General features: G+C 40.7%; 1 protein-coding gene across 3 annotated transcripts in view; it reads right to left on the bottom strand.

Moving 5' to 3' along the window:
- The window catches only part of DIS3L2 (DIS3 like 3'-5' exoribonuclease 2), a 296,388-nt gene extending 286,704 nt beyond the window's left edge, over positions 1–9,684 (bottom strand). Inside the window, exon 1 of one of the 3 annotated variants that reach the window (XM_074314980.1) lies at positions 9,287–9,684. The gene's annotated coding sequence lies outside the window, so the exon portion shown is untranslated. The other 2 variants (XM_074314986.1, XM_074314989.1) reach the window with 2 other exon arrangements.
- Between the last annotated feature and the right edge of the window lie 11,755 nt (positions 9,685–21,439).

Here is a 21,439-nt window from a genome sequence, read left to right as displayed (position 1 = left end):
TACCATGGGCAAATACATGCAATAAAGAAAGCATGGGCCAGCCCGGTGGCTCAGGTGGTTGGAACGCCGCCATGCTCCTAACGCCGAGGTCACCGGTTGGATTCCCACATGGGCCAGTGAGCTGCGCCCTGTACAGCTAAGATCTTGAACAACGACTCTCCCTGGAGCTGGGCTGCTATTAACAGCCAGAGGTCAGCGAAGGCTGCTGTGTGCTGCCATCAGCTGCTGGGTGCTGACACAGGCCAGCCTGAGCGGCCGGCAGCCGGGGAGAGCTGCCGTGAGCGGCTGTGAGCAGCCAACCGGTGACCAACTGCCTCAGCCACGGGGAGTGCAAGGCTCATTAAATGCCACCAGCATGGGCCAGGGAGCTGTGTCCTACACAAGTAGACTGAGAAACAATGGCTTGGGGGTGGGGGGAATAAAATGGTTAAAAAAATGAATGCGTTAGTGCCTGGCACAAAGTAAATAGTCAACAAATAAAAACTTAGGGAAAAAAAGAGAAAAAAGCGTTAGGAAAAGGTGAGGAAGTCTGAACTCTGATTGCAAAAGTGAAAGAACTATTCAAGTGCAGAAGGACCAATGTAAATCTGATTAATATAATCAAGGATCTGAAATCACTGAAGTTCAACATTTTATGTAGGGCCATCTTTTAGGCAATGACAGTCCTGAAGACAATCAATTCATCAACAAGTATTTCCTAGGCATCTAATGTGCTTCAGCATGTGTTATGGAGCTATGGAAATGTTTCTGTACCTCAAAAGACTAGAACACTAAGTCACAACATGTAAACAGGCTGAAACGCAAAGGGCACGAAGCACAAAAGGCACCCACCCAAGAGCTCAAAGACTGGAGCTCTAGTCCCAACTCTGCCCAACTCACTAGATGTCTGTCCTTGGGCAAATCACTAAAACTTCTACAGCATTCATTTTTCTCACCTCAAATAAGAGCGGGCTGGACAGGATTATTTCTAAGGCCACTTCCATTCTGGGTCTATTAATCCAAGTTGAAGGACAAAGGAGAGGAACTGGGCCTTTAAAGAACTAAGACGATTTTAATTGACTGATAGAAGAAGGTATTCCAGGAAAGGAGCATGAAGGTAAAAATGAACACATCTTGTATGATCTCACTTATTTGAGATATCTAGAGTAGTCAAAATCCAGGAAACAGAAAGTAGAAGGGTGGGTGCTGGGAGCTGGGGGGAGAGGAAAAATAGAAAGTTTTAGTTTTGCAAGATGACAAAGTCCTAGAGACCTGTTACACAACAATGTAAATATAGTTAACACCATTGAACTGTACACTTGAAAATGGTTAAAAGGGTAAATTCTATGTTTTTAGTACAATAAAAAGTCATGGAAATTAGTGCCCTAGAGATCACACTGATGCAAAAATATTTCAAATCAACTAACTTCTAGTGTCCAATCTTTTTTCTTTTTTTTTTTTTTTAATTTATTGGGATGACAATTGTTAGTAAAATTACATAGATTTCAGGTGTACAATTCTGTATTACATCATCTATAAATCCCATTGTGTGTTCACCACCCAGAGTCAGTTCTCCTTCCATCACCATATATTTGATCCCCCTTACCCTCATCTCCCACCCCCACCCCTAGTGTCCAATCTTAATCTCTAAAATTCCTTTTCTCCCAATTAAAAAAAAAAAAGTGGACATCTCTTGCTAGTGAAACATGGAGGCTTCCCCAACGACAATAAAGCTGAGGGAGCATGCTGAGAAAATGAGGAAAGTATACAACACAAAGCAATGGTAGTAACACAAAGCAGGCTGTTCAATCACAATCTGTCATCCCCACCCACCATCCAGCCTACATCTCTGAGTAAAACCATACAGGGGCTTCTCTATACTCCAAGGATAAAGAAAAACTCAACTTGCTCACTAGGCCTCCCTCCCTCTGCCCACCTCTCCAGGCCCCCTTCCCACCAGATTCTTCCTTCTTCCTGCTCCATACAAGCTGTCCTGGAAGTCCCCAGTTCTCTTCACCAACCCTGCCATCAGAGGGTCCCTGCCCTTGCAGTTTGCTCTGCCTGGAACAGCCTTCCTTACCAGCATATTCAATTCAAATTTCAATTTAGATTTCAATTCAAATGTCACTTCTGCGACTTCCCTGACTCAAACACTTGTCACAGTTGCAGTTTTACATTCATGTGATTATCTGGTACCTGCTGAGGACAAGGACCATGTATACATTCACTCTCCCCCACTACCAATGCCAAGCACAATGCCTCGTACCAAGTAGGCACTTATTTGTTGACTACCGTATTTCCCCAAAAATTAGACCTAACCGGAAAATAAGCCCTAGCCTGATTTTTCAGGATGCTCGTAATATAAGCCCTACTCCAAAAATACGCTCTAGTTAAGATCATCAGCCAGATGGACGCATTTAGTACGTCTGTTGCAACATATGATGGATGTATTGAATTATAAAATATTAATATATAATTAAATAGAAATATTGTTGACATTAATACTTTAAATAAATGATTATAAGTTATAATTAAGTATTTGTAAATACCCAAGCGGGCGCCTTTGGACGAGAGGTAAATGCCTATAAAAACAGATGAACTCAAGACTTATTGCCGAATGACCAACTGGAGTACAGACACAACGCATGAATAACGTGCGCACTTGATAACGAACAGACGTGGTTGTGTCTAATATGAATCTTCATAATTCAATACGTTGTGTATTGTAATGGACGTACTTAATGCACAAGTGTGAAATAAAGAAACGTTTTCTGAATTTTGGTGCCTGCAATTTTTCGTCACTTTGGTGTGGACCATCATTCTTAACTGTCATCATTTTTGTTGCCACTCCTGTCTTGTAAGTATGTCTTCAATTAACACTTGACTTAATGGTAGATTTAAAGGGACTACAGCTCAGTTTTCGAACGTCTCCGTTGACGAACATTTTGGTTTACGAATGCCGTAAATTTTACGGATCTCTGGTATCCTTAGATAGTAAAATTCATTCTAAATTTGCAGTTTTAGGGATTGATTTCAAAGGTCTGGAATGGATTGATCCATTTTTCATTACTTTCTATGGGGAAACCATGCCTCAGTTTTCAAACATTTCAGAACTCAAACGGTCTTTCGGAACGATTATGTTCAAAAACAGAGGTACCACTGTATTTTGACCCCCAGACAAGATGAGTGCTAAAAGAAAGAGCTATTCCATCGAGTACAAGAAAGGAGGACTCCCAGGGCAAGAATCTTACGGCTTTCTGCAAAGAGAAGTTGGATCTCTGAATGGTCCGAAAATGGCGAGCAGAGTACGATAACCTCAGTCAACAGGTGGATAAGGAAAATGCTAAGAAGCGCTAGTGTGGACCAGGTCAGCAACCATTATTTCCTGAGCTGGAAGACATCACCTGTGAATGGATTGCTGACAGGAGAGCAAAGCCTTTGGTTGTGTGCAAGGCTGGTATTCAAGCATTGGCCCTTGCAATGGCACCCCAGTTAGAAATATCCCCAGAAGAATTCAAAGCTTCACAACACTGGCTGGATGGCTTTCTTCAGCGATATGAACTGTCTTTAAGATCGAGAACACTGTTCAAGCTGGAAGATACTGGAGTTGTTAAACATGCACTTGCCTTCAAGTCCTTTATTGATGGCATCGACTTTTCTAAATACAGTAGTACCTTGGTTTTCGAACATCTCCGTTGACGAACATTTTGGTTTACAAAGAACGCCGTAAACCCGGAAGTAAATGCTTCAGTTTTCGAACATGCCTCAGAAGTTGAACATGTCACGTGGCTTCCACTGCCAGCTGTTGAATCCTGAGCACCCGCGCAAAACGGAGGTGATATTTGGGCTTATTTGGTGACTGTGTGCAATCAATCTGTGCTCATTTCATCTCAGGAGCACTCTGCCAATCACCCCTTGCTGTGAGAAGTGGATAAAAGTTGCAAAGCCAAGAGAATCATTAACAGAACAACAATAGAGGTAAAGAAGGAAACTATTTCCAAACATGAAAGTGGTGTCCGTGTATGTGATCTGGCAATGCAGTTTGGTATTGCCAAATCTACAATCTGCACCATCTTAAAAAATAAAGAAGCCATTAAAGGAGCCAATGTTGCAAGAGGTATTAAAACACAAGACAAAGAACAGACAATTGAAGAAGTGGAAAATTTGCTTTTCATATGAATAAATGAAAAACAGTTGGCCAGTGACAGCACTTCTGAGAGCATAATTTGTGAAACAGCTTCACATTTGCATGCTGACTTCATCAAAAACACCCCTGGAACAAGTGCTGAGAGTGATGCTTTCAAGGCAAGTAGACGGTGGTTTGAAAAGTTGAAGACAAGTGCCATACACAATGTGGTGAGACAGGGTGAAGTGCCAGTGCCAACAAAGAAGACACCAACCAATTTGTTTTGAAACTTAAAGATTATGTAGAGGCAGAGGGCTTCCATCCCCAGCAAGTTTTCAACCATGATGAGACAGGCCGCTTTTGGAAGACAATGACAAAGAGGACCTATATAACAAAGAAGCAGAAATCATTGCCAGGACACAAGCCCATGAAAGACAGGCTAACCCTTTTATTTTGTGGAAATGCAAGTGGGGATTTTAAGTTGAAGCCTTTGCTAGTCTTCCATTCTGAGAATCCCAGGGTATTTAAGAAAAGCAATGCTATAAAAAGCAAATTGCATGTGACGTGGAGGATGAACAGTAAAGCTTGGGTAACCAAGCAGTCTTTTATTGAGTAAGTTCATAAAGTGTTCAGGCCAAGTGTAAAAAAATACCTCCAAGACAAAAATCTTCCAATGAAGTGCCTGCTTGTTATGGATAATGGTCCAGCTCACCCCCCAGGCTTGGAGGATGCTTGATGGAAGAGTTCAGTTTTATCAGTGTAAAGTTTTTGGCCCCCAACACAGCTCCTCTCATCCAGCCCATGGACCAGTAGGTCATATCTACGTAATTTTAAGAAGCTTTATATCAAAGCACTGTTCCAAAAGTGCTTTGAGGTGACCCTCAGAGAGTTCTGGAAGAATCATTTCAATATCCTACGTTGCTTACATCTCATAGACAAAGCATGGAGAGATGTGTCTCAGAGAACAATGACATCAGCACGGGAGAACTTGTGGCCAGACACTGTCCCTGAACATGTATTTGAGGATGTTGAAGAGGATGCTCCTGGTGTTGAGGATGTTGTGTCTCTGGGAAAGTCCATGGGCTTGGAAGTGAGCAGTGATGATGTGGAGGAGTCAGTGAGGACCACAAGTCTGAACTCACCACAGAAGAGCTTCAACACCTTCTGACGGAGCAGCAACAGGTAGGAACTGAGGAATTGTCTTCGGACGAGGAGGGAAGACAAAGTGTTTCTATTGCACTAATCAAAGAAATGTGTGCAAAATGGGTTGAAGTATAAATTTTTGTTGAAAAATACCACCCTGATAAAGCTGCTGTAAGTCATGCCACTAACATTTTCAACGATAATGCTATGTATCACTTTAAAGAAATTTTAAAACATTAGAAAAAGCAAATGTCAATGGAAAACTTTTTAGGGAGGAAAAGATCCAGTGAGTCTAAACCAGGTGTCAGTGGTATAAACAAATCAAGGGAAGGAAGGGCAGGAGAGGAGTCACCTACAGTGATTCTGGAAGAGGGCTACAGAACACCTGAACAACACTCACCTATTGTGATTCTGGAAGAGGGCTACAGAACACCTGAACAACATTCATCTATTGTGATTCCAGAAGAGGACCACAGAACACCTGAACAACACTCACCTATTGTGATTCCGGAAGAGGACCACAAAACACCTGAACAACACTCACCTATTGTGATTCTGGAAGAGGGCTACAGAACACCTGAACAACATTCACCTATTGTGATTCCAGAAGAGGACCACAGAACACCTGAACAACACTCACCTATTGTGATTATTGAAGGGGACCCCTCCATTCAAACCATGACTATCATCATTGCAGGTAAGAAAAAATTACATTTTCATTTTTATCATCTACAGTACTGTTTTTACATTGTTCATTTATTATTGCTTTTACAGTACAGTGTATTGTGTTTATTGCTTTCATTGTGTATCATTTTATGTATCTATGGTATCATTAGATAGTAAATTTCATGCTAAATTTCTGTTTTAGGGGTTGATTTTAAAGGTATGGGACAGATTAATCCATTTTGCATTACTTTCTATGGGAAACCGTGCCTCGGTTTTTGAATGTTTCAGAACTTGAACAGTCTTCCGGAACGGATTACGTTCAAAAACAGAGGTACCACCGTACCAACTCTCCAACATGATTGCTATGGGTGAAACTGCAGTGTTTATGGGCCAAGGAACTCAAGCGACAATTGATCAGAGGGGTGCCTCGTCAATCTACATTCCCTCTACAGCTTAAGAAAGTGCATGTGTCACCTGTATTTTAGCTATTCATCCAGATGGAAAGAAAGCTCCACCTCTAATCATCACTAAGGGCAAGAAAGATAAGGTTGAACATGTTTCAGGCATTTATGTTCTTGAAACCGAAAAAGCCTGGTGCACACAAGCAATTATAAGGAAGTGGGTCGATTTAATGCTGCCACTTGTTTTGCGAGGTGCCAAAGAGGTCTGCTAGTCTGGGATTCAGCCAGCAGTTACCGCGCTAAAGACATGAAGAACTTCCTTGCAGAGAAGAACAGAACAAATCATGATTCCCGCAGGAATGACTGCCTATCTCCAGACTCTTGATATTGCAATAAATAAGCCATTCAAGGACCATTTGCACATGGAAATCAATGACTACACTGAAAATAGAATGGAGACAAATCAGTGTGGAAACTTTGTGAAGCCTAGCTTGCAAGAGGTCATGACTTGGGAGAAGAATTCATGGGATAAAATCACTGACAGCTGTGTTGCCAATGCATTACGAGCAGGCTACATGGACAAGAGGTGCTCATTTAAGGAGAGCTCTATTGCTGGACATGAGAGATTGGGGCCAATGGTTCTACAGGAAATGGAGTCGCAAGAAATTCAAGCCGGAATTTGGGGTTTGGAGAGTTATGACGATGATCCAGAAGAAGATGACATGACTCTATTTGAATAAATGTAGATTTTTATACATGAAAAAATAAGACGTCCCCCTGAAAATAAACCCTAATGCGTCTTTTGGAGCAAAAAATAATATAAGACCCGGTCATATAGTCGGGGAAATACGGTAAGTGAATAAATGGGCATTAAAACTATAAGAAAGCAATAAAACATCACAAGAGGACTCCTTAAGAGTGTGCGTATCTTCACGAAATGAATCTTTGGACAATGCCCAAAGCAACTGAGCCTAAAATCCCTATTCAACTCTAAAAAGAAAAATAATTTCAGATGCCTGTACAAGCATACCTTGAAAATACTGCAGTTTCAGTTCCAGACAACCGTAATAAAATAACGTGATAAAGTGAGTAGTAACCTTTTTGCTGGTGGAGGGTCTTGCTTTCCATTTGTTAAAAAAAAAAAAAAAAAAGGCTACACCTGTGAAACACAATAAACAGGTATGCCTACGTAAATTTCTTTGGCCCTTCCACGTCTCTAAACAAATAGTTAGCATCAAAGGCAGATAGGTTAACACACACACACACACCCATAAATAAAGCAGAGCTACTAGTTGCTGAGTAACTGTTGTTTGGGTATTTCCTGATGCAGTGCCTGCTACATAAGAGGCATTCTGGAAATATCTGTCAAATGAAGAAACAGAAACATTTCACAACACTCTTAAGTATGTATGAAACAGTAACTAACTCTATTTAAACTGTAGTGTCTCCTTTAAAAGTAAGATCAACTGCAGAAGCAAATGAAAGAATCTTTAAGTGGCAAAGCCCCCCACTAGCTGCCTCATTATTTTAGATCTCAAACACAAAAAACTGCCAGACAGATTTGTACTAAGAGTGAAATAAATAGGAACTGCAAGCAAGTGACCTTTAAATCTATAAAATGTCACATGAGATTTTTTTTCCCAAACCCTTAAGAATTTAAGGAAAGAAATTATTTAGAATTCCCTGTCCCCTCCAATACAAATACAAGTTGTAGCTACACTTTGGAGACAAATAAACAAATAGTGTCTACACTTTAGAGATATAATCCATAAACATATTCCTGAACATTCAAACCCATACTGATCTCTCCTCCCACTGACTTTACATTTAAACAAATGCTATTTTAGTTTTCCTAAAATTTAATGTGTGCAGTCTCATTTCATATATTTTTTTCATATATATACTTTATATATGAAAAGGATATATATATATATCCTTTCCGGTGCACATAACACTATAGGTGCTTAATACTTATTGAAATGAAATGAAATTATACTGTTTTGAATAATGGATTTTGATATATAAACTCCTGAATTTTATTCCCAAATGTCATTCCCCAAAATTGTTCATGGGCCTCAGTTTTAGTTCCATCATCATTGGGTCAAATATAAAGTCATTATCCAACAATGTTCAAACAAGGCTTAGAGGTTTTTTTAGTGCCTCTCCTTCAAACTCAATTAAGGGAGGTTTTCAGTCCTTTGTGGTTTCACATAAATTTCAGTTTGTCAATTTCTGGAAGAAAAAAAAAAGCCAGCTGGGATTTTGATAAGTGTGTGGTGAATCTGTTAACAACATCTGCCCCTCCTTTCTTCAAATCGCAAATTTCACTTGAAATTTTTCCTAAGCCTACTCAGTCTCAGGGAGAGGTTCCTTCTGTAGAAAAACTGAAAGATACAAAATCTAAGCGACAGAAGACTAACTGCACAGCTCTGAAGACTGGAAAGCTCATTACCCGGAAAAGGATCCGTTCGAAATATTCAATTAAATGAGTCTCCACGATCAACAAAGCAGATAAGGTGTATCACTTTGGAAAGCAGCAGGCAAACATCCAGTATTACGGTTCGGTGGCTGCCATCCAAGGCTTCCGAAGCGCCCCATCCATCCCAGCCACTCCCGAATGTCCGTATCAGGACCCGTGAGAACGCGCCCACAGGTGACCCGAGCCTGGGGAAACATCCTCTACAGCCACCGAGGGTCTGATGCTGGTTTTCCTCACCGCGCGCTACACTGAGCTGCACGGGAAGGCCAGCGGGTCGGGGGCGAGGAGCCGGACCTCGGAGGCCGGATCTGTCCCGAGCGGGGGGCGTGGGGCGAACGGGGGGCCCGGGAGAGATGACAGAGGCGGAGGGCGCTCGTCCGGGGTCACCGCACGTGCCCCCCGAAGGGCCGGGGAGCCCACGCAGGCCAGACTCGGCTCTGTGCTAAGAGGGGGTTGAGGTGGGGCGCGCGGGGCAAGGGCGGGAGGTCTCACCGTAGCTCCCGGGAGACCGGCGCCGTCACGGTCCCGCAGTTGCTAAGGAGAATGCTCTTCCGGGTCAGGGCGCAGCGTTATACAGAGCAACGGTGGCCGGAAGGGGCCACGCGCGCCGCGCGGGGCGAGTGCGCGCAGAGGCGGTGGGCTGCTGCAGTTCCGCTGCGGCGCGGGCGAGGGGCCGGGCGGCGAGCCGCAGCGCTTGCCCCTGCCTCGCCTCGCGGGGGCGACTGGCTGTGGCCGGCGGCTCTAGATGGGTGGCCTCTGAGACGCCTTCCTGCCGGACCCCCACCAGCTCCGGGCTCCTGCTCGGGGGCCAGCAACCGGTCGCCCTCCTGCCCCTGCCCCTGCTCCTGAACCTTCCAGTTGGGGCCCTCCAGGCTGTACCTCGCGGGGTCGGCTCTCACCCCGCAGACGCCGCCATCCCTGAGGCGTCTCACCCCGCTTCTAGTAGGTTGGTGCAAACGTAATTGCGGATTTTGCAATTATTTTCAACCTTTGAAACCGCAACTACTTTTGCACCAACCTAACAGTGGTAGCTACGCCAGCCCTCTCCTGTGACAGGGTTTAACTCAACGACACGTGCTCGTGCCCGGAGCTAGGTGCAGGGCTGGCACTGCTGATACAGAGAGGGACAACCCACGCGTGGTCCCTGCCCTCGGAATGCACAGGATGGTGGGAGGGCAGGCAAGCAGTATCCTGCATAATGGGACGCTACTAGGGGAGCCTACCCGCCTGCCCGAGGGGGCTATGCAGACCCAAGTGGGGAAAAGCTGATGGTGGAGTCATTCATTAACCAAATAAAAATGGTAAGGGTGAAAGTGTTTCAGGTCAGAAAGTAGGCTCAGTTCAGAAACTCACTGAAAGGTCGGTGTAGCCTACCCAGGGAAGTGTGTAGAGAAGAGAATGGCTATGGATGGCCTAGAAAACATCAAGATTGTAGGTATAAACAAAGGGAAAAAAAACCCGGAAGAGCTGCCAGAATGTTGGATTGAAAGACTTCTGAGGATACAGCAGGAGAGGAAAGAATATCAGAAAGGGGTGGTCACCAGGGTCAAATGCTGTGGAACTCGAGTGCAAGTGGTGACCATGGAAAAAAATCAGAACTACAAAGTCGACAGTGGCTTGAGTCTGTGTACTGAAGAAGTCCACCACGAGATGTTCCATACTGATACAAGTAAAAGAGATAGATTAAATGGTTCCTGAGTACCTTAAGGTTTTAAAAATCACTGTCATAGTATTTGCAAATTTCAGGGTTCCTCTACTAATAACTGAGCTCCTTGAAAGTGGAAAATTGTTATTTAGCTTTGTGTCTACGACGCCTGCCACACACAAAGGCCTCAATGTTTATTTCAAGAATAAATGAACCCATAAAAGCCTTTGGTTTTTAATGTTCATACTGGCCTCTTCAGAACCCTCAGCAAAACTGACGTAGGCAAAATTTGTCTATTCAGTTGATGGAAGAAGCCCAGCAAGGGCAGGAGGAAGAGGCTGGTGGAGATCCAGGGGTTCAATGGGTGGGAGAGGGCCCAACAGAGCCAGGGATGGGAAGATCAGAAGAGGAAAAGAACAAAGGATTGAAAACAGAAGGTGGGGTATAAAGGGCAGAACTGGGAGATGAAGCCCAGGAAACCAAAACCGGTTAGAAGCAGGAATAGAATAGGACAAAGACAACCAAGGAAGCACAATTATTATACGTAAGTTCAACAGGCAGATCCCGTTCTGATTAGACATCTAGCAAAAAGTATGATATCGGCCAGTATGAAGCTGAAGGGCTGGGTGGACGTGTCCCCATGTCCTGTACGTCCAGTGAGCCCCGGGCTTCCTCATATGGGCCAAAGGAAAACCACAATACACGTTGGAGTGACTTGGGGTGAGAGGCTTACCCCACAAGAATACCCCCAGTCCATAGCTCTAGTGCATTCCCATTATATAAAATATTACAATAAGCTCCCCCAACCCCAAAAGAGAAGTATTGCTGTTCCCTGAGAGACTCTAAATCTATGCACAATGGATGTGACAGGCCATCTGTGGGAGTAAACCACAAAATTCAAAATGTGTGGCTGAAGAGTTTAGGAACACCCAAAATTTCAGCCAAAGGGGCCTAGGTATAACACCAGTAAGGCAGGATCAGCAAATGGTTATACTTTTACAAAAGGAAGCTAAATCAATTGTTTTTGTGAACAAGACAAAGTCAACTTTTAAGGTAGAAAAAGGAAGCCCCAAATACATGAAGTATAATAAATAAAGTCTATCCCACATTCCCCTGGCAGCCTTGAATACAGCATCTATTCTAAAGAACTGTGTTCTGTTGAAGGATCAAGGTGATTCATTAGGCTGGGGTTCTGGGAGAACTCATTGGTGCCTCAAGAGAGAGAAACTTGTCATTGCTGTGAAGGGTATATTTATAGAGAACTGCAGGAAGTTGTGGGTGAACTCTGTACTTCCAGGGTGGTGATGGCATGGAAGGTTCCAGGTGATATGCTTTGTGTGACTTTGGTCTTTGGATGATGGATGGCCCATGAATGATGCAAAATGCTGTGAGGAATGCCCCCCAAGACCCATGATATGAGTGGAGGACAAGGGTTATCATGCTCCGTTTGTATATGAAGTGAGCCATCTGCTGCCTCCAGGGAACCCCATTTTGGCATTGGGAGGGACTATGTCTGGTATGAAGTCCAAACCTCCCAGGAGTTTAGGGTTATAGACAGCTAGAGCTGTCCCAGAGCTTTCCACTCCCAGCCCAACCCTGGTTCCTAACCACCAACACCACCATTTGGTCTTCTCCTGCACTGACGTCCACCTAGTCACAAAGGCAGATACCCAGCTGCCCGGGAGTCATCTCTGACTCCTCCACTTTCCCTCATCACCTCTCCTTCACCCTAACAGCCCAGTCTAAGAACAAGTCCTGTAGATTGTCTCATTCTTCCCACCCAATTCCACTGCCACCAATTACAGTGAAATGACGAATAATCAAGTAACTCAGGATCAGTAAGAATATTGTAACCTCAAAGATGAAGCAAAGTGATAAAGGCAGTCTGTGGGGGGTGGAAGGGGACAGTTTCGATGAAGTGTGACTCTGTTTCTCCCTTTCCAGTGCCCAATGCTGATTGAGTCTCTGTTTTCTAGAATTCTACAGAGAAAACATCTGATTCACTCAGGCCAACCTACTAATTGAGTTAGGGGTCTGCTGAATCCCATCAGCTGAACCAGGGAGACAGACTCACCCAGTAGAAGTATGGCTGCTCAGCTTTACCCCTTCCTTAAGGTGTGTGTGTGAACACGTGCGTGCGCACACACACACACTTATGAGAGGAGAAGGGGGCCAAAGTTCAATGAAGGGTATGTAGGCAGGGAGAAATGATAATCTTATGCAGTATATAGCCTATCTCCATAGATATGCAAACCCTAGTCTGAAAAGTATGAACATGAGGTACAGTTGTGATAAACGGTAATGATCATGTTTTAAAATATTTAACTGGAGGGCTGGCCTGGTGGCTCAGGCGGTTAGAGCTCCACGCTCCTGACTCCGAAGACTGCCAGTTCGATTCCCACATGGGCCAGTGGGCTCTCAACCACAAGGTTGCCAGTTCAACTCCTCGAGTCCCACAAGGGATGGTGGGCAGCGCCCCCTGCAACTAAGATTGAACACGGCACCTTGACCTGAGCTGCCTCCCGGATGGCTCAGTTGGTTGGAGCGCGTCCTCTCAACCACGAGGTTGCCAGTTCGACTCCCGCAAGGGATGGTGGGCTGCGCCCTCTGCAACTAGCAATGGCAACTGGACCTAGAGCTGAGCTGCACCCTTCACAACTAAGATTAAAAGGACAACTTGACTTGGAAAAAAAAATTTAACTGGAGAGAAATCTTTTCAGAAAATAAAACCAAGAGGACGAGAGTAAGGAGGACTTGGAGATGGTGAGCAAATGACAGAAATATTCTGAATCTACAAGGAAAGAAAAACTTTTTTTAATTAGGACAGATATAAAGAAATGAGCAGTCTGCTTTTTTGTTGGGTAAGTGAAAACATAGTAAAACACAGGAAATTGCGTTCTTCAGAAAATGTTACATTTGATCTCACTTAAATGAATCCAAAAATACAGCATCTAATAGAAATCCTATATTAAGTTAAAGAGAAAACAAAGACTTTCATTAACTGAGAAAAATACAAAATAACACAATTACAACCATTATAAGATTACATGTAAATGGACTAAATTCTATTTAAAAAAACAGAATCATAGATTGGATTAAAAAGACAAAATCCACACCTATGAATCTTATAAAAAGACACACACACACACATTTAAAGACAAGGAGAGAAGAATTTAAAAGCCTGGCTCAGATAAATCCTGCTTGCACAAAAGCAAGTGTAGCGGGCCCCAGCTTGACTGATGAAGTTATGTTCATCCCCGGATTCCAGCATACCTGGGCATGCCCAGAACACCAGGGGCAGGACCCACTGAAAGTCTGTTTTCATGAGAAGCCAGCATCCTAGCAAAGAATCCCTTCTTCAAGCAAGGCCAAAGAGAAGCCCAAGGACCGCAGGGAGAGGGAGCACCCACAAAACAAGCTGTTTGACCTAAGGTGGCCCTACTCTGTAGCTTTTCAACAGAACGGGGCACCAGCAGGGTATGGGTGCTGTTGGAGCATGTTGGCATAAACTCTCCACAATACTCCATTCATTGGCCCTAAACACAGGCTCTGCCCCAGCCCCACTCAAAAATTGTTGGCAAGTCCCTGCATCTCTATTTCTACTTCTACAAAAGGAGACAATTGGTGGAACTGATCCAAAGAGGAAAAATTGGGAAATAGAGAGCTTTCTCAAGTGTACATTAAGCTTTCATAAAAATTAATTGCAATTTTCAAGATAAAGATATTCACAATAGACAAAAATTGTACACCTACTTCCTCAGAATTCCATACAATAATTAAATTGGAGAGAAAGCCAATACACCACCTATATGCAAATGACAAGGCAAGAATGGAAGAAAGACTCTGGGATGGAACAATGAGTTGAAAAGGCAACACGAACTATGGGGACGTTATTTTAAAGACAAACAAAGAAAAAATACTGGGTACACAGTTAAAGCTGTATTAGAGGAACTTTTGTATCTTTCACACCTCTGGTAACAAGAAAGAAAAAGAACCAACTAACTCTACACCTAAATTTCAAATAGATACAAGTAACAAATTTAAAAGGGAAAGTAATAAATATGAAATAAATAAATAAATTAGAAAAAAATATATCTGTTCAATATGCGAAAGTGAGATAAAAATTAACTAATATTTACAAACCATTAGTATAGCCAAGAAAAAACAGAAAAACAAAATTCAAAAGACTAAACACAAAAGAGTTTCAATTATTAGGAAATACCATTCAAAGTTAAACACTAATAAGTTTAAAACACTGAAGGAAATGAACAATTTTGAATAAAATGAACACAAAGAGGAAAAGAAAACTCAGGTAGAACAACAAGAAAAAATGAGCAGTAGGAAAAGTCAAGGAAGAAACAGAGAAAACATTGAGTGAAGATTTGTAGAATCAATGAGTGAATTTTAGGAAAAAGCACCTAGACTTGATAATGTTGTCATTAACCCCTTCAATATCAAATAAGTAATCAAAAAATTCATTTTGTGAGGCAAACGTGGTCATTTCCCACCTACTTATAGAGATAAATATGACAATACATAAAAGTTTCCAAAAAATTTGCTTATGCGTAATTTTACCACTTTCGCACAATTATTTTCATTTTGTTCTATTTTCCAGGACTAGTATTATACGTCTATGTTGCATAGTTGCAGAATGCCAAACTATTTTCAACTCTTCTTCTTTAATTAATTGTATTTTAATATTTTCCACGTTTATTTTAGTTTTCTTTCATCTTGTTTCTTTATTATACAAATGATAAATGTTCATTGGCAATAACTTAGATAATACATTTGATTATTAGGAAGCAACCAGAAATTTATGTGTAATTTTACCACCCAGAGATAGATAGAGATAGATGATAGATAGATAGATAGATAGATAGATAGATAGATAGATAGATAGATAGATAGGCATTCATTTGTATTTGATTGGATATACTTTTCTGACATTTTTAAATTGAGATGCAATTCACAGAAACTAAAAATTCACCATTTTGTAATGTACAATTCAGTAGTCTATAGTATAATCACAATGTTCTGTAACCATCACCACAACTTTAGAACATTTTATCACACCAAAAGAAACCCCGTGCCCATTAGTAGTCACCCCCATTTCCCTCCCAGCTTCCCAGCCCTAGGCAACTACCGATCTATTTTCTGTCTCTAGGGATTTCCCTATTCTGAACATTTTATATAAACGGAATAAGACAATATGTGGTCCCTTGGGGCTGGCTTTTTTCACTTAGCATAATGTTTTCAATGTTCATCCATATTGTAGCGTGTGTCAGTACTTCATTCCTTTTTATAGCCAAATAATATTCCCTTGTATATACACAACATTTTGTTTATACATTCATCAGTTGATGGACGTTTGGGTTGTCTCTCACTTCTTGGCTATTGTGAATAATATTGCTATGTATTACTATACTACTACGTATAACTTGTAGCATGAACATACGTTTTCAATTCTTTTGGGAATACATATACATAGGAATGGAATTGCTGGGTCAGATAGGTTGGGCCATATGGTAACTACACCATTGTACATTCTCACTTCTATTCCAATTTCTCTACAACTTTGATGACATTATTTCCTTATTATAGCCATTGTAATGGAGTACTATCTCATCAAGTAAAGTGGTGTCTCATTGTAGTTGCACTTCCCTGATGGCTAGTAATGGTAAGTATCTTTTCATGTGCTTATTGACCATTTGTATATCATCTTTGGAGAAATGTCTGTCCAAGTCCTTTGCTCATTTTTTAATTGGGTTATTTGTCTTTTTACTATTGAGTTGTAAGAATTCTCTATGCATTCTGGATATTAGGGCCTTAGCAAATATATGATTTGCAAATATTTTCTTCCATCTTGTGGGTTGTCTTTTCACTATCTTAAAAATGTCCTTTGATGCAAAAAAAAGTTTTTATTCTGATGAAGTCCAAATTACTTTTTCTTTGTTTGCTTGTGCTTTAGGTTCGTATCTAAGAAACTGTTGCCTAATTCAAGGTCATGAAGATTTATACGTATGTTTCCTTTTAGATTTTTTTTTTGGTTTATTTGTCTTTATTTTTTTCTTATTTGCATTTAACTTTTTTTTTAATTAAAGTTTATTGGGGTGACAATCGTTAGTAAAGTTACATAGGTTTTAGGTGTACAATTCTGTAATATATCATCTATATATCACATTGTGTGTTCACTTCTACAAGTTTTATAGTTTTAGCTCTTATGTTTAGAATCTAAATATAATTTAGATTAAATTACATTTTAGTTTAATTTTTGTATATGGTATGAGATAGGGGTCTAACTTTGGGGGGGGTCTTTTGCATGTGGTTATCTAGTTGTGCCAGCACTATTTGTTGATAGACTGTTCTTTTCACATTGAATGATCTTGGCACCCTTGTTGAAATCATTTGACCATATAAATATATGGGTTTATTTTGGGGCTCTTACTTCTGTTCAATTGATCTAACTGTCTGCCTTCAGGCCATTGCCACACTGTACTGGTTACTGTAGCTTTGTAGTAAGTTCTGAAATTGAAAAATGTGAGTTCTACAATGGAATAAACTTTAACACTGTTTTGTAACTTTTTCACTTCAACAACTTGATAATATTCATATTATCATGTCAATAGACATAATTCTATAGCGTTAACTTAAATAAATATGTAGTATCTCACATTATGAATTTTCCATTAGTTATTTGACGAAAATTACACCAAATTGTTATTAACATAGGCTATTTCCAATCTTTTGTTACCATAACAATGTTCAATAAACATCCATGCAACTAAATCTTTGCACATGACTTAAATTATTTCCTTTGGGAAAATTGTTTGCATTTATTAATTTCAAAGACTGTATAATATTCCATTGTTTATGTACAGTAATTTCATTCAGTATTTAAGCATTATAAATAATAGCATGTTAACATTTTTGTATATTTGGTTAAGCTTTTTTTGGATAATTTCCCTAGATAAAATATACTAGCTTGAGATTCCATAAGCAAAGGGTATAAATGACAAAGGGTATTTTTATGACAATTGATATATATCCAATCCAGATTTCAAATGTACATTGTACCAATTTAATGCTGCCCCCAAACAATGTATACCAATTTCACTATAACTTTGTCAGAATTGAGTATTATACTTTTAAAAAAATACTTTAGTGATTGAAAAATAGCACTTCACTTGTGTTTTAATTATATTTGTATGATTACTGGAGATGTTTTGACTTCTCTTGGATGCAATAAATGTATTTTCTTCTGAGTATATTGTTTTTTCATGACTTTAAAGAATCCTCTATTAAGGCCTTCAATTCAACTAATTTGTAAAGTCTCTTGTGAAAGTGTAATATTAACCATTTTCTGTCATTCTTGCTGTAAACAATTTCTCATTCTTTTTGCCTCATCTTTTTAATGTGCAAGAATAGAACAGCAGCCAGGACATTATTCTGGGATTAGCATATTTATTTTGCAAAAGAAAAGAAAACTGAAGCTAAGCTGATTTTCAATCCTTCAAAATTGACCTTTTATTGTGCTTGGGAGATATTAGTCCATGTTATTTTATGTATTTGTTTTTAAAAGTAATACACTCACTTAGTGCGAAATTCAAAAGGTACCAAAGTGTAACTAGTGAAAAGATTTCTCCCATCCCTGTCCAGTAGAACCCAGTTCCTCTCTCTGTTAGCATTACTCTCCATCATCCATTTATCCATCCCATCAACATTTTCATGGCGCCTGCTCTGTGTGAAGGTAGGCAGGTCCAGGGGTTCAGAGAGTCTGGAATCCCACCTCTAGCACTGACAGCTCATGGCCTTGGGTAAACCACTTGATCAAGACTCAGTTTTCTCATCTGTGAAATGGGGAGAAGCTACCTGGCAGAGGCCTGGGTCCTAAAGATACCACTGTGAACAAGCTAGATGTTGCCTATGCTCAAGAGCTGTGCTCTAGTGTCCCTCTGATGTCTGCATCAGGGTACCCTCTCATTTTTGGTTTGGACTTGCTGCTGACCTAGAATCCTCCATGACCTCTCCTCCCACTGCACTGAGGCCCATCCGCAGGGCCAAGCCCTGCAGACAGCTATGAGGCAGAAGCTGGGGCTTTCTGCTGCCTCATACTGACCATGAGAATTTTTAACCAAATTCTCAAACTTCATATTCACCAGAATCATCTTGTCAGATGCAGTAAAAACATTTACAGTTTTTTTCTCAACAATATTGATGGAAGTGTTCAACCATGGGGGAAAAAGTTAAGATAAACAATGAACTCATTCACCTAATTCAGGTATCATCCTTTTTGTTAATCCTGAAGAAAAATAGTTCTTGTACTCTGAAAATACTGGCCAACATCTTCCCTACCAGCTGTGCCTTCAGTCTGCAGAGAAGAGCAAGTTTTCAGTCTGAAAATACCTATCTCCAAATATATGTCTAGTGTTTAACAAGATGTTCTTATTGTGCTACTGAACACACTAAGAAAATCCAAGGGAGGGGCATCTTCTGAGGGGTGGGCGATTCTTGGTTCCCAGCGCAAGGATGCTGGTGCATTTGGGAGTAGCAGCCTAAAAGCTGGTCTCTCCCTCCATCTTTCCCCTTGGTTCCTCCTGCCACCAGGGAGCTGCCACCTGTAAGATGACAGCACTGTCCCCAAACCACCCAGCCTCAGGAAGAAGCTGAGAGACTCTCCCAGCCCCAACCCCCACACTGCCAGCTCGCTCCCTCCACAAGCCCAGTATCTGAAGGTGCAGGTAAGCCAGCCCCAGGAGGGACCATCTCACCTCCCTTCTCTCCAGGAACAGTAGAAATATGCTTTATCCAGGTCACAGAAACTGGACTAGCTGGACCTTGCGGAACAGCGCCACCAAGAACTGAGGTCTTAGAGGATCCAAGCTGCAAAGCTTGTGACCTTGTATGCCCAGGACATCCCCAGAATGTATACCCATGGCCTCTCAGGGCCTGAGGTTTTTCTCTTGGAACTGGCTGTGAGGAACCCCAAAGGGTCCATCTTTACAGCCTGACACTGTGACCACACTGGCAGGGTGGGCAAGGAGTGCCCAGTGCAGCAGCAGGAGGCATCCCCTGGTTAACAGATGCCTTCTTAATATGTTGTATCGCATTCATAGATGCACATTTTAGCAACGCAGTATTATTTTTTGAACTCTATTTGTCTGATCCAGATAGTTGAGACCTGCCTCAATAAACGTGGTCTATCTCTTAACCTCTTCTTATGCTTTTGACCTATCTAGTCCTTTACCTGTAACACATGCTTAATTAGTATTTATAACACACTTGTCTATCTAGGAGGACATACATGCCTTAAAACTTTTCTTTTTAAAATATCTTTTGACCATTTTCATGAATTGACTGTTTCTGAGAAAATTTAAAATTAGTTTTGCAGCAGTTACAAAGGCATTGAGATTTTGTTTGGGATCACCTTAACTTTATATGGCATTTTTGGGGAGAATTAACATCTTTATAATAGCACTTCTTCCTATGGAGACACATGATACAATTCTTCATTTAGTCAAGTGTTCCTTGATATCTTAGAACATTAAAGTATGTCTAATTTTTTATATAATTGCTGTTCATGGGCTTTTCAGGTATATTTGCTGATGGGTTATTATTGTCATATAGGAAAGTATCTGATTTTTCACTTTTTAAAATGTTTTTGTGTAGGGGCATTTTATATTTCCTTTAAATATTCATTTCATTAAACTCAATAATAAGAATAAGACTTGGAAAACAGGAAACTATATTATTATTATTTGCCATGATTTGACTGTATGCCCCCCAAAAAACCCAGCAACCAAAAAACCAAGAGAGTAGAATTAACAATTATTAATAAATAAGAATATTTAGTTATTAGTCCAAATTTAAAATTAATATTTAAACATTAACAATTTTATTTATATGTCAGCAATAACCAGTAATAAAACATAATTTTGAAAAATCCTCAGTAAGAAGATAGCATTCTTTAAATAACATTTATTATAACCATGAAGCCTATAAAAAGCCAGGAATAACAATAAAAACATGTAAGACCTATATGAGGAAAATTTAAAGCTATGGAAAATGTAAAGGCACATCTTGTACTTGGACAGGAAAACTCAATATTGAAGAAGCGTCAAGTTGTCTTATGTTTATGTGTAAATTCAACAAAATCCCATAAAATCATAGCAGAATATTTGGGGAACTGGGATAAATTATTCTAAAGTTCTTCTGGAATATAAATATGGAAAAAGAGTAAAGAAAATCCTGAAAAAGAAGAGTATCTTGGGAATAATATGCCCTAGTAGATGTTAAAACATATTTTTAAACCACAGTGAATAAAACAGTATGGTCAAAATTAAGCAGGCAAAACAATAGAACAGAGTCCAAAACTTTACATAAGTACAATGAGGATTCAGTGTGAGGAAAGTGAAAGTTTAAATCGTTGGAAGAAAAAAACTCAATAAATGTGCTACAAAACTCCATAAATGGTGTTACGGTAACTGGCTACCCATTGGGGGAAAACAATAGTTGTATTCTTCACTTTAAGCCCAAATAAATTCCAGAAAGATCAATCTATAAATTTTAAAAAGTAGATTGTGCTGAAAAAGAAGTACAAAGTATTTTTATAACCTTGTGTTAGAGTCACTGAAGAATGAGAAGATTTCTTGCCTATGGGACACTTGTCCAAATGCAAATAGACTAATCTTAATCAATGATTCTTTGCAAAATATTTTTAGCATAAACTGATGGTGATGAAGGTGGTGTATAGGACAAATCTGGGGGTGCTTTGATGGAATGCTGATTTGCCTCCTATTTCTATCCTGGGATGAGCATCCTCGACTTTCTGATGATTAAGTTCTCCTGCTTCCCACCATCCTTGACTTTCTCCTCCGGTCCCTGCTGCCCACCTCCTCCCCCAAAACACTCATCTCCGTTTCCATCCCAGGCAAAGCAGCTCCTGTTACAAACTGACTTTGGGGCAGAACTGGTGAGATTACTGCTTTGTGAAGACTGAGGAG

This window comes from Rhinolophus sinicus, linkage group LG01, assembly GCF_036562045.2.
Source record: "Rhinolophus sinicus isolate RSC01 linkage group LG01, ASM3656204v1, whole genome shotgun sequence".
NCBI classification, from domain to species: Eukaryota; Metazoa; Chordata; class Mammalia; order Chiroptera; family Rhinolophidae; genus Rhinolophus; species Rhinolophus sinicus.
This window is presented reverse-complemented; position numbering and strand designations above follow the sequence as displayed.